Genomic DNA, 9547 nt, shown 5'->3' with positions numbered 1-9547 from the left:
GATGACCAATATAATCTAAAGGAGATTATTACTTGCTGAGGGGACCTTCAAGATTGCAGAGGAGTAAGACGTGGAGATCACCTCCCTCCTCACAAATACATCAAAAATACAACTACATGTGGAACAACTCCTACAGAACACCTACTGAATGCTGGCAGAAGACCTCAGACTTCCCAAAAGGCAAGAAACTCCCCATGTACCTGGGTAGGGCAAAAGAAAAAAGAAAAAACAGAGACAAAAGAATAGGGCTGGGACCTGCACTTCTGGGAGGGAGCTGTGAAGGAGGAAAAGTTTCCATACACTAGGAAACCCCTTCACTAGCGGAGGCGGGGTATGGCAGGGGGGAAGCTTCGGAGTCACAGAAGAGAGCGCAGCAACAGGGGTGCAGAGGGCAAAGCAGAGAGATTCCGCACAGAGGATCAGTGCCGACCAGAACTCACCAACCTGAGAGGCTTGTCTGCTCACCCACCGGGGCGGGTGGGGGCTGGGAGCGGGGGCTGGGAGCTGAGGCTCTGGCTTCGGAGGTCAGATCCCAGGGAGAGGACTGGGGTTGGCTGTGTGAACACAGCCTGAAGGGGGCTAGTGTGCCACAGCCAACCGGGAGGGAGTCCGGGAAAAAGTCTGGACCTGCCTAAGAGGCAAGAGACCATTGTTTCGGGGTGCGTGAGGAGAGGGGATTCAGAGCACCACCAAAACGAGCTCCAGAGACTGGCGCAAGCCGTGCTTATCAGAGCGGACACCGGAGATGGGCATGAAACACTAAAGCTACTTCTGCAGCCACCAAGAAGCCTGTGTGCAAGCACAGGTCACTACCCACCCACCACCCGCCCCGGGAGACTGTGCAGCCCGCCACTGCCAGGGTTCCATGATCCAGGGGCAAATTCCCCGGGAGAACACATGGCAACCCTCAGGCTCTTGCAACATCACGCTGGCCTGCCACCGCAAGCTCGCCCCGCATTCCATAACCCTCCTTCCTCCCGGTTTGAGTGAGCCAGAGCCCCCTAATCAGCGCTACTTTAACCCCATCCTGTCTGGGCGGGAACAGATGCCCTCAGGCGACCTACACACAGAGGCCAAAATTTAAATTTAGGGTCAAAGGCAAAGCTGAACCCCAGGAGCTGTGCGAACAAAGAAGAGAAAGGGAAATTTCTCCTAACAGCCTCAGGAGCAGCGGATTAAATCTCCACAGTCAATCTCATGTACCCTGCATCTGTGGAATACCTGAATAGATAATGAATCATCCCAAAATTGAGGTGATGGACTTTGGGAGCAACTGTAGACCTGGGGTATGTTTTCTACATCTAATTTGTTTCTGGTTTTATGTTTATCATAGTTTAGTATTTAGAGCTTATTAACATTGGTAAATTTGTTTATTGATTTGGTTGCTCTCTTCTTTTGTTTTATATATAAATATATTTTCCCCCCTTTTTCTCTTTTTGTGAGTGTGTATGTGTACGCTTCTTTGTGTGATATTGTCAGTATACCTTTGCTTTTACCATTTGTCCTGGTTTCTGTCTGCCTATTTTTTTCTGTATAGTATTTAGCGCTTGTTATCACTGGTGGATTGGTTTTTTGGTTTGGTTGCTCTCTTCTTTCTTTCTCTCTTTTTTTTTTCTTTTTTATCACTTTCTTCCTTTTTTATTTTTAATAATAATTTTTAAATTTTTTTATTTTAATAACTTTATTTTATTTTTTCTCTCTTTCTTTTTTTTTTTTTTTTCTCCCTTTTCTTCTGAGCTATGTGGCTGACAGGGTCTTGGTGCTCCAGCCGAGTGTCAGGCCTGAGACTCTGAGGTGGGAGAGCTGAGCTCAGGACATGGGTCCACCAGAGACCTCTCAGCCCCACATAATATCAAACAGTGAAAGCTCTCCTAGAGATCTCCATCTCAATGCTAAGACCCAGCTCCACTCAACAACCAGCAAGCTACAGTGCTGGACACCCTATGCCAAACAACTAGCACAACAGGAACACAAACCCACCCATTAGCAGAAAACCTGCCTAAAATCATAATAAGTTCACAGACACCCCAAAACACACCACTGGAATTGGGCCTGCCCACCAAAAAGACAAGATCCTCACCCACCAGAACACAGTCACCAGTCCCCTTCACCAGGAAGCCTACACAACCCACTGAACAAACCTTACCCACTGGGGACAGACACCAAAAACAAGGGAACTATGAACCTGCAGCCTGCAAAAAAGGAGACCCCAAACACAGTAAGTTAAGCAAAATGAGAAGACAGAGAAATACACAGCAGATGAAGGAGCAAGGTAAAAATGCACCAGACCAAACAAATGAAGAGGAAATAGGCAGTCTACCAGAAAAAGAATTCAGAGTAATGATAGTAAAGATGATCCAAAATCATGGAAATAGAACGGAGAAAATACAAGAAACGTTTAACAAGGACCTAGAAGAACTAAAGAGAAATCAAACAATGATGAACAACAAAATTAATGAAATTAAAAATTCTCTAGAAGAAATCAATAACGAATAACTGAGACATAAAAATAGATAAGTGACCTGGAAGATAAAGTAGTAGAAATAACTACTGCAGAGCAGAAAAAAGAAAAAAGAATGAAAAGAATTGAGGACAGTCTCAGAGAACTCTGGGACAATATTAAACACACCAACATTTGAATTAGAGGGGTCCCAGAAGAAGAAAGGGAAAAAAAAGGGACTGAGAAAATATTTGAAGAGATTATAGTAGAAAACTTCCCTAATATGGGAAAGGAAATAGTCAGTCAAGTCCAGGAAGCTCAGAGAGTCTCATACAGGATAAATCCAAGGAGAAACATACCAAGACACATATTAATCACACTATCAAAAATTAAATACAAAGAAAAAATATTAAAAGCAGGAAGGGAAAAGCAACAAATAAGATACAAGGGAATCCCCATAAGGTTAACAGCTGATCTTTCAGCAGAAGTTCTACAAGCCAGAAGGGAGTGGCAGGAAATATTTAAAGTTATGAAAGGGAAAAACCTACAACCAAGATTACTCTAACCATCAAGGATCTCATTCAGGTTTGATGGAAAAATTAAAACCTTTACAGACTAGCAAAAGTTAAGAGAATTCAGCAGCACCAAACCAGCTTTACAACAAATGCTAAAGGAACTTCTGTAGGCAGGAAACACAAGAGAAGGAAAAGACCTACAATAACAAACCCAAAACAATTAAGAAAATGGTAATAGAAACATACATAATGATAATTACCTTAAATGTAAATGGATAAAATGTTCCAACCAAAAGACATAGAGTGGCTGAATGGATACAAAAACAAGACCCATATATATGCTGTCTACAAGAGACACACTTCAGACCTAGGGACACATACAGACTGAAAGTGAGAGGATGGAAAAAGATATCCCATGCAAACGGAAATCAAAAGAAAGCTGGGGTAACAATTCTCATGTAACACAAAATAGACTTTAAAATAAAGACTATTACAGGAGACAAAGAAGGACACTACATAATGATCAAGGGCTCAATCCAAGAAGAAGATATAACAATTGTATATATTTATGCACCCAACGTAAGAGCACCTGAATACATAAGGCAAATGGTAACAGCCATAAAAGGGGAAATCGACAGTAACACAATAATAGTAGGGGACTTTAACACCCCACTTTCACCAATGGAGCGATCAACCAAAATGAAAATAAATAAGGAAACACAAGCTTTAAATGATACATTAAACAAGATGGACTTAATTGATATTTATAGGACATTCTATTCAAAAACAACAGAATACACTTTCTTCTCAAGTGCTCATGGAACATTCTCCACGATTGATCATATCTTGGGTCACAAATGAAGCCTTGGTGAATTTAAGAAAACTGATATTGTATCAAGTATCTTTTCCAACCACAATGTTATGAGAGTAGATATCAATTACAGGAAAAAATCTGTAAAAAGTACGAACACAGGGAGGCTACACAACAAACTACTAAATAACCAAGAGATCACTGAAGAAATCAAAGAGGAAATCAAAAAATACCTAGAAACAAATGACAATGAAAACACGATGACCCAAAACCTATGGGATGCAGCAAAAGCAGTTCTATGAGGGAAGTTTATAGTAATACAATCCTACATCAAGAAACAAGAAACACCTCAAATAAACAGCCTAACCTTAAACCAAAAGCAATTAGAGAAAGAAGAACAAAAAAACCCCAAAGTTAGCAGAAGGAAAGAAATCATAAAGATCAGGTCAGATATAAATGGAAAAAATATGAAGGAAACGATAGCAAAGATCAATAAAACTAAAAGCTGGTTCCTTGAGAAGATAAACAAAATTGATAAAACATTAGCCAGACTCATCAAGAAAAAAAGGGAGAAGACTCAAATCAATAGAATTGGAAATGAAAAAGGAGAAGTAAGAACTGACACTGCAGAAATATGAAGGATCATGAGAGATTACTACAAGCAACTATATGCCAATAAAATGGACAACCTGGAAGAAATAGACAAATTCTTAGAAAAGCACAACCTTCCGAGACTGAACCAGGAAGAAATAGAAAATATAAACAGACCAATCACAAGCATTGCAATTGAAACTGTGATTAAAAATCTTCCAACAACCAAAGCCCAGGACCAGATGGCTTCACAGGCGAATTCTAGCAAACATTTAGAGAAGAGTTAACACCTATCCTTCTCAAACTCTTCCAAAATATAGCAGATGGAGGAACACTCCCAAACTCATTCTGCGAGGCCACCATCACCATGATACCAAAACCAGGCAAAGATGTCACAAAAAAAGAAAACTACAGGCCAATATCACTGATGAACATAGATGCAAAAATCCTCAACAAAACACTAGCAAACAGAATCCAACAGCACATTAAAGGGAACATACACCAAGATCAAGTGGGGTTTATTCCAGGAATGCAAGGATTCTTCAATATATGCAAATCAATCAATGTGATACACCATATTAACAAACTGAAGGATAAAAACCATATGATCATCTCAGTAGATGCAGAAAAAGCTTTCAACAAAATTCAACACCCATTTATGATAAAAACCCTCCAGAAAGTACGCATAGAGGGAACTTACCTCAACATAATAAAGGCCATATATGACAAACCCACAGTCAGCATCCTTCTCAATGGTGAAAAACTGAAACCTTTTCCACTAAGATCAGGAACAAGACTAGGTTCCCCACTCTCACCACTATTATTCAACGTAGTTTTGGAAGTTTTAGCCACAGCAATCAGAGAAGAAAAAGAAATAAAAGGAATCCAAATTGGAAAAGAAGAAGTAAAACTGTCACTGTTTGCAGATGACATGATACTATACTTAGAGAATCCTAAATATGCTACTAGAAAACTACTAGAGCTAATCAATGAATCTGGTAAAGTAGCAGGATACAAAATTAATGCATAGAGGTCTCTTGCATTCCTATACACTAATGATGTAATATCTGAAAGAGAAATCAAGGAAACACTCCCATTTACCATTGCAACAAAAAGAATAAAATACCTAGGAATAAACCTACCTAAGGAGACAAAAGACCTGTATGCAGAAAACTATAAGACACTGATGAAAGAAATTAAAGATGACACAAACAGATGGAGAGATATACCATGTTCTTGGACTGGAAGAATCAACATTGTGAAAATGACTATACTACCCAAAGCAATCTACAGATTCAGTGCAATGCCTATCAAACTACCAACGGCATTTTTCACAGAACTAGAACAAAAAACTTCCCAATTTTTATGGAAACAAAAAGACCCCGAATAGCCAAAGCAATCTTGAGAAAGAAAAACGGAGATGGAGGAATCAGGCTCCCTGAGTTCAGACTATACTACAAAGCTACAGGAATCAAGACAGTATGGTACTGGCACAAAAACAGAATTATAGATCAGTGGAACAGGATAGAAAGCCCAGAGATAAACCCAAGCACGTATGGTCACCTTATCTTTGATAAAGGAGGCAAGAATATACAATGGAGAAAAGACAGCCTCTTCAATAAGTGGTGCTGGGAAAACTGGACAGCTATATGTAAAAGAATGAAATTAGAACACTCCCTAATACCATACACAAAAATAAAATCAAAATGGATTAAAGACCTAAATATAAGGCCAGACACTATAAACTCTTAGAGGAAAACATAGGCAGAACACTCTCTGACATAATTCACAGCAAGATCCTTTTTGACCCACCTCCTAGAGAAATGGAAATAAAAACAAAAATAAACAAAGGGGATCTAATGAAACTTAAAAGCCTTTGCACAGCAAAGGAAACCATAAACAAGACGAAAAGAGAGCCCTCAGAATGGGAGAAAATATTTGCAAAGGAAGCAACTGACAAAGGATTAATCTCCAAAATATACAAGCAGCTCATGCAGCTCAATATCAAAAAACAAACAACCCAATCCAAAAATGGGCAGAAGACCTAAATAGACATTTCTCCAAACAAGATATACAGATTGCCAACAAACGCATGAAAGGATGCTCCACATCACTAATCATTAGAGAAATGCAAATCAAAACTACAATGAAGTATCACCTCACACCAGTCAGAATGGCCATCATCAAAAAATCTACAAACGATAAATGCTGGAGAGGGTGTGGAGAAAAGGGAACCCTCTTGCACTGTTGGTGGGAATGTAAATTGATACAGCCACTATGGAGAACAGTGTGGAGGTTCCTCAAAACGCTAAAAATAGAACTACCATATGACCCAGCAATTCCACTACTGGGCATGTACCCTGAGAAAACCATAGTGCAAAAAGAGACATGTACCACAATGTTCACTGCAGCTCTATTTACAATAGCCAGGACATGGAAGCAACCTAAATGTCCATGAACAGAGGAATAGCACATATATACAATGGAATATTACTCAGCCATAAAGAGAAACGGAATTGAGTTATTCGTAGTGAGGTGGATGGACCTAGATACTGTCATACAGAGTGAAGTAAGTCAGAAAGAGAAAAAGAAATACCATATGCTAACACATATATATGGAATCTAAAAAAAAAAAAAAAAAAGGTTCTGAAGAACATAGGGGCAGGAATAAAGCGAAGGGTCAGCTGGGACGAAGTGAGAGAGTGGCATGGACATATATACACTACCAAATGTAAGACAGATAGCTAGTGGGAAGCAGGCGCATAGCACAGGGAGGTCAGCTCAGTGCTCTGTGTCCACCTAGAGGGTGGGATAGGGTGGGTGGGAGGGAGACGCAAGAGGGAGGGGATATGGAGATAAATGTATATGTATAGCTGATTCACTTTGTTGTAAAGCAGAAACTAACACACCATTGTAAAGCAATTATACTGCAATAAGGATGTTAAATATATATATATAAATATATATATATATATCAGTAAACCAAAATAATAAAAGCAGTGTCATATTTGTACATTAATTCCAAAAAGCAACCTATAAATGACATTGTCCCAAAGGGATCTGTGTGCTGGGGCCTTTCTCTACTGTCCCCCCTGAGCTGGGTGGGGGAGCACCAGGCAGAGAATCTCCTGTCCTACTGTTGCTGGGAGACACTGGGGGCTTGATCTGGAGTGTGACGGTGAGGGGCAAGAGAAATTTCCATTCTGAAGTTGTGGCCACAGATGTTCTTACACTAAAGTCCTACTTTAAATTTTTAAAACCAATCAATCAACAAAATTAAGCACTTCCTCCATGACAGAACATATTTAAACAAACCTCAAGAAACAGATTTCCAAGTTTTCCAAGACATTTGCTAAACTCTCTGAGTGATGAAATAATCTTTCCAACTTCTTTGGTAAGTTAAAAATAAAAATCCATGATATCTAGAAACACATATGAAGGCCCATTTGAGGGTGGATTTGTGGTACAATCAGTGGTTCTTGGTGAGATGTTTGCAGAGATGGGTTTATGAAGATTATCCAAGGTGTTAAAGCAATCTTGTCCTAGGTTTCAGGAAATCTCATCATCCATATTAACCCTATCAGAAGACTGGTGAAATGCAATCACTTGGAAAAATCCGGTGTGGTCCAGAGCTCAATGTAAGGACACTAAAGGAGCCAAACTCATTCTTCTCCAGAACTGAGAGCCAGTGTTTGGAGCTCACCTGGCTCTGGAGACTTCTGAGAGCTACCACTACCACCCTTGGAAGCCTTGATCCCCGAGCGGACATTGTCTTATTACTTCTCCAGCGAGGATTGTTTCTACAGCACTTTCAGTGAGTACATAATTTACCATAGAGCAGCTCATGGGACTCTCCTGAGGGGGAAAAAACACAATTTCCTAATTTTAACAGAAAATTGAGGTTGTTTCATTGAAATAATCTTGTGTGCCAACTTAGTGAAATGACTGTATTTCTGTATTGTCATCTTGTCTTGGCATACATGTTGGAATTAATATGGTGATTAACTTTAGTTATCTGATTTTGTTCATCTCAGAAAGTGGTTGTCTGATATCTTATACGTTTGTGTTTGATGTAGAGCCTAAAAATAATTTTTAGGATTATTTGACTCCATGTGCAGTACCTATTACAGTCTACTTTAAAAGTGGAGTGTGCCTGTATACACAGGAGACATAATATCCTACACAACAGAACTAGGTAATGCACGCAATAATTTGGGAGAAAATATTGTTTTAAAGTGAAATAAACGTTGTCTCTTCAGAAATGTGAGTTATTCTGACTGAAATTTTAAAGAAACTAGGAAATGATTGGGCAAGAGAAAAGTGACACTTGTGTACATACAGAAGCATAAGAAAGTTAAGGAACCTCTGTACTTTACTAGTACAGACACAAGGACCCAATTTTTTAGCAAAGTCAGTTTTAAAAAGCATGATTTGTTTTTCGGTGCTGATCATTACCATTACATGCAAACTGCATCTTACCACAAGATGAAAGGGGTGCTTGATAACAGTTTTAAAGACTGAGAAGATATAACCATTCTCTTTCATTTTTGGTTTGATTGATGAGTGTGGTACAGATAAGACAGGAAGGCAAACTCAACCGATTTAGTACATCCATGTACATTGCTTCTGGTTAGAATAGGATCCAATTTGACGATGCTTAGGTTCCTCTTCATTATCTCTGAATTATTCAGAAAGTGTTTTGCAAAGAAAAAAAGTGTTTGTGGATGTAGATTCAGATTGAGATAAAAAAGGACATCCAAAGAAAAATGCCTGACAATTATAGGAAATAATAAAAATACAAGCTTAGTCAAGTATGCTGCACTAAATCAATGACTGGCATTGAGCATCATGATTGATTGTTTAGGGCAATCAGGACCCACCACATAGAGCTATAAATTAGGTCAAACTCCTGAAGCTCATGCTATCTAGAGGAAAATAAGATCTCAACAAACCTGAGGTTCTCCTTTAGGTAGGGGAAAAGAGGGCAAGAAATAGTGTTGGTTTGGCAGCTGAGAAAACTTTCTGCAGCTCTTGAGAGTTCTCTTTGTGTCTCAGTTTTCCATTTCTGTCAAATGAAAAATCTTTCCTAAAGCAGTGTATTATTCAGTGACAATCTGTGTCTGATATTCCTTGGGCCCTTTTTATCTTTGGGATAGAGGAATAAACTCCTGATTTCCTTCCCTCAGAAAA

This window comes from Eubalaena glacialis, chromosome 10 (assembly GCF_028564815.1).
Source record: "Eubalaena glacialis isolate mEubGla1 chromosome 10, mEubGla1.1.hap2.+ XY, whole genome shotgun sequence".
In the NCBI taxonomy this organism is placed as follows: domain Eukaryota; kingdom Metazoa; phylum Chordata; class Mammalia; order Artiodactyla; family Balaenidae; genus Eubalaena; species Eubalaena glacialis.
Note: the sequence above shows the minus strand (reverse complement) of the source record.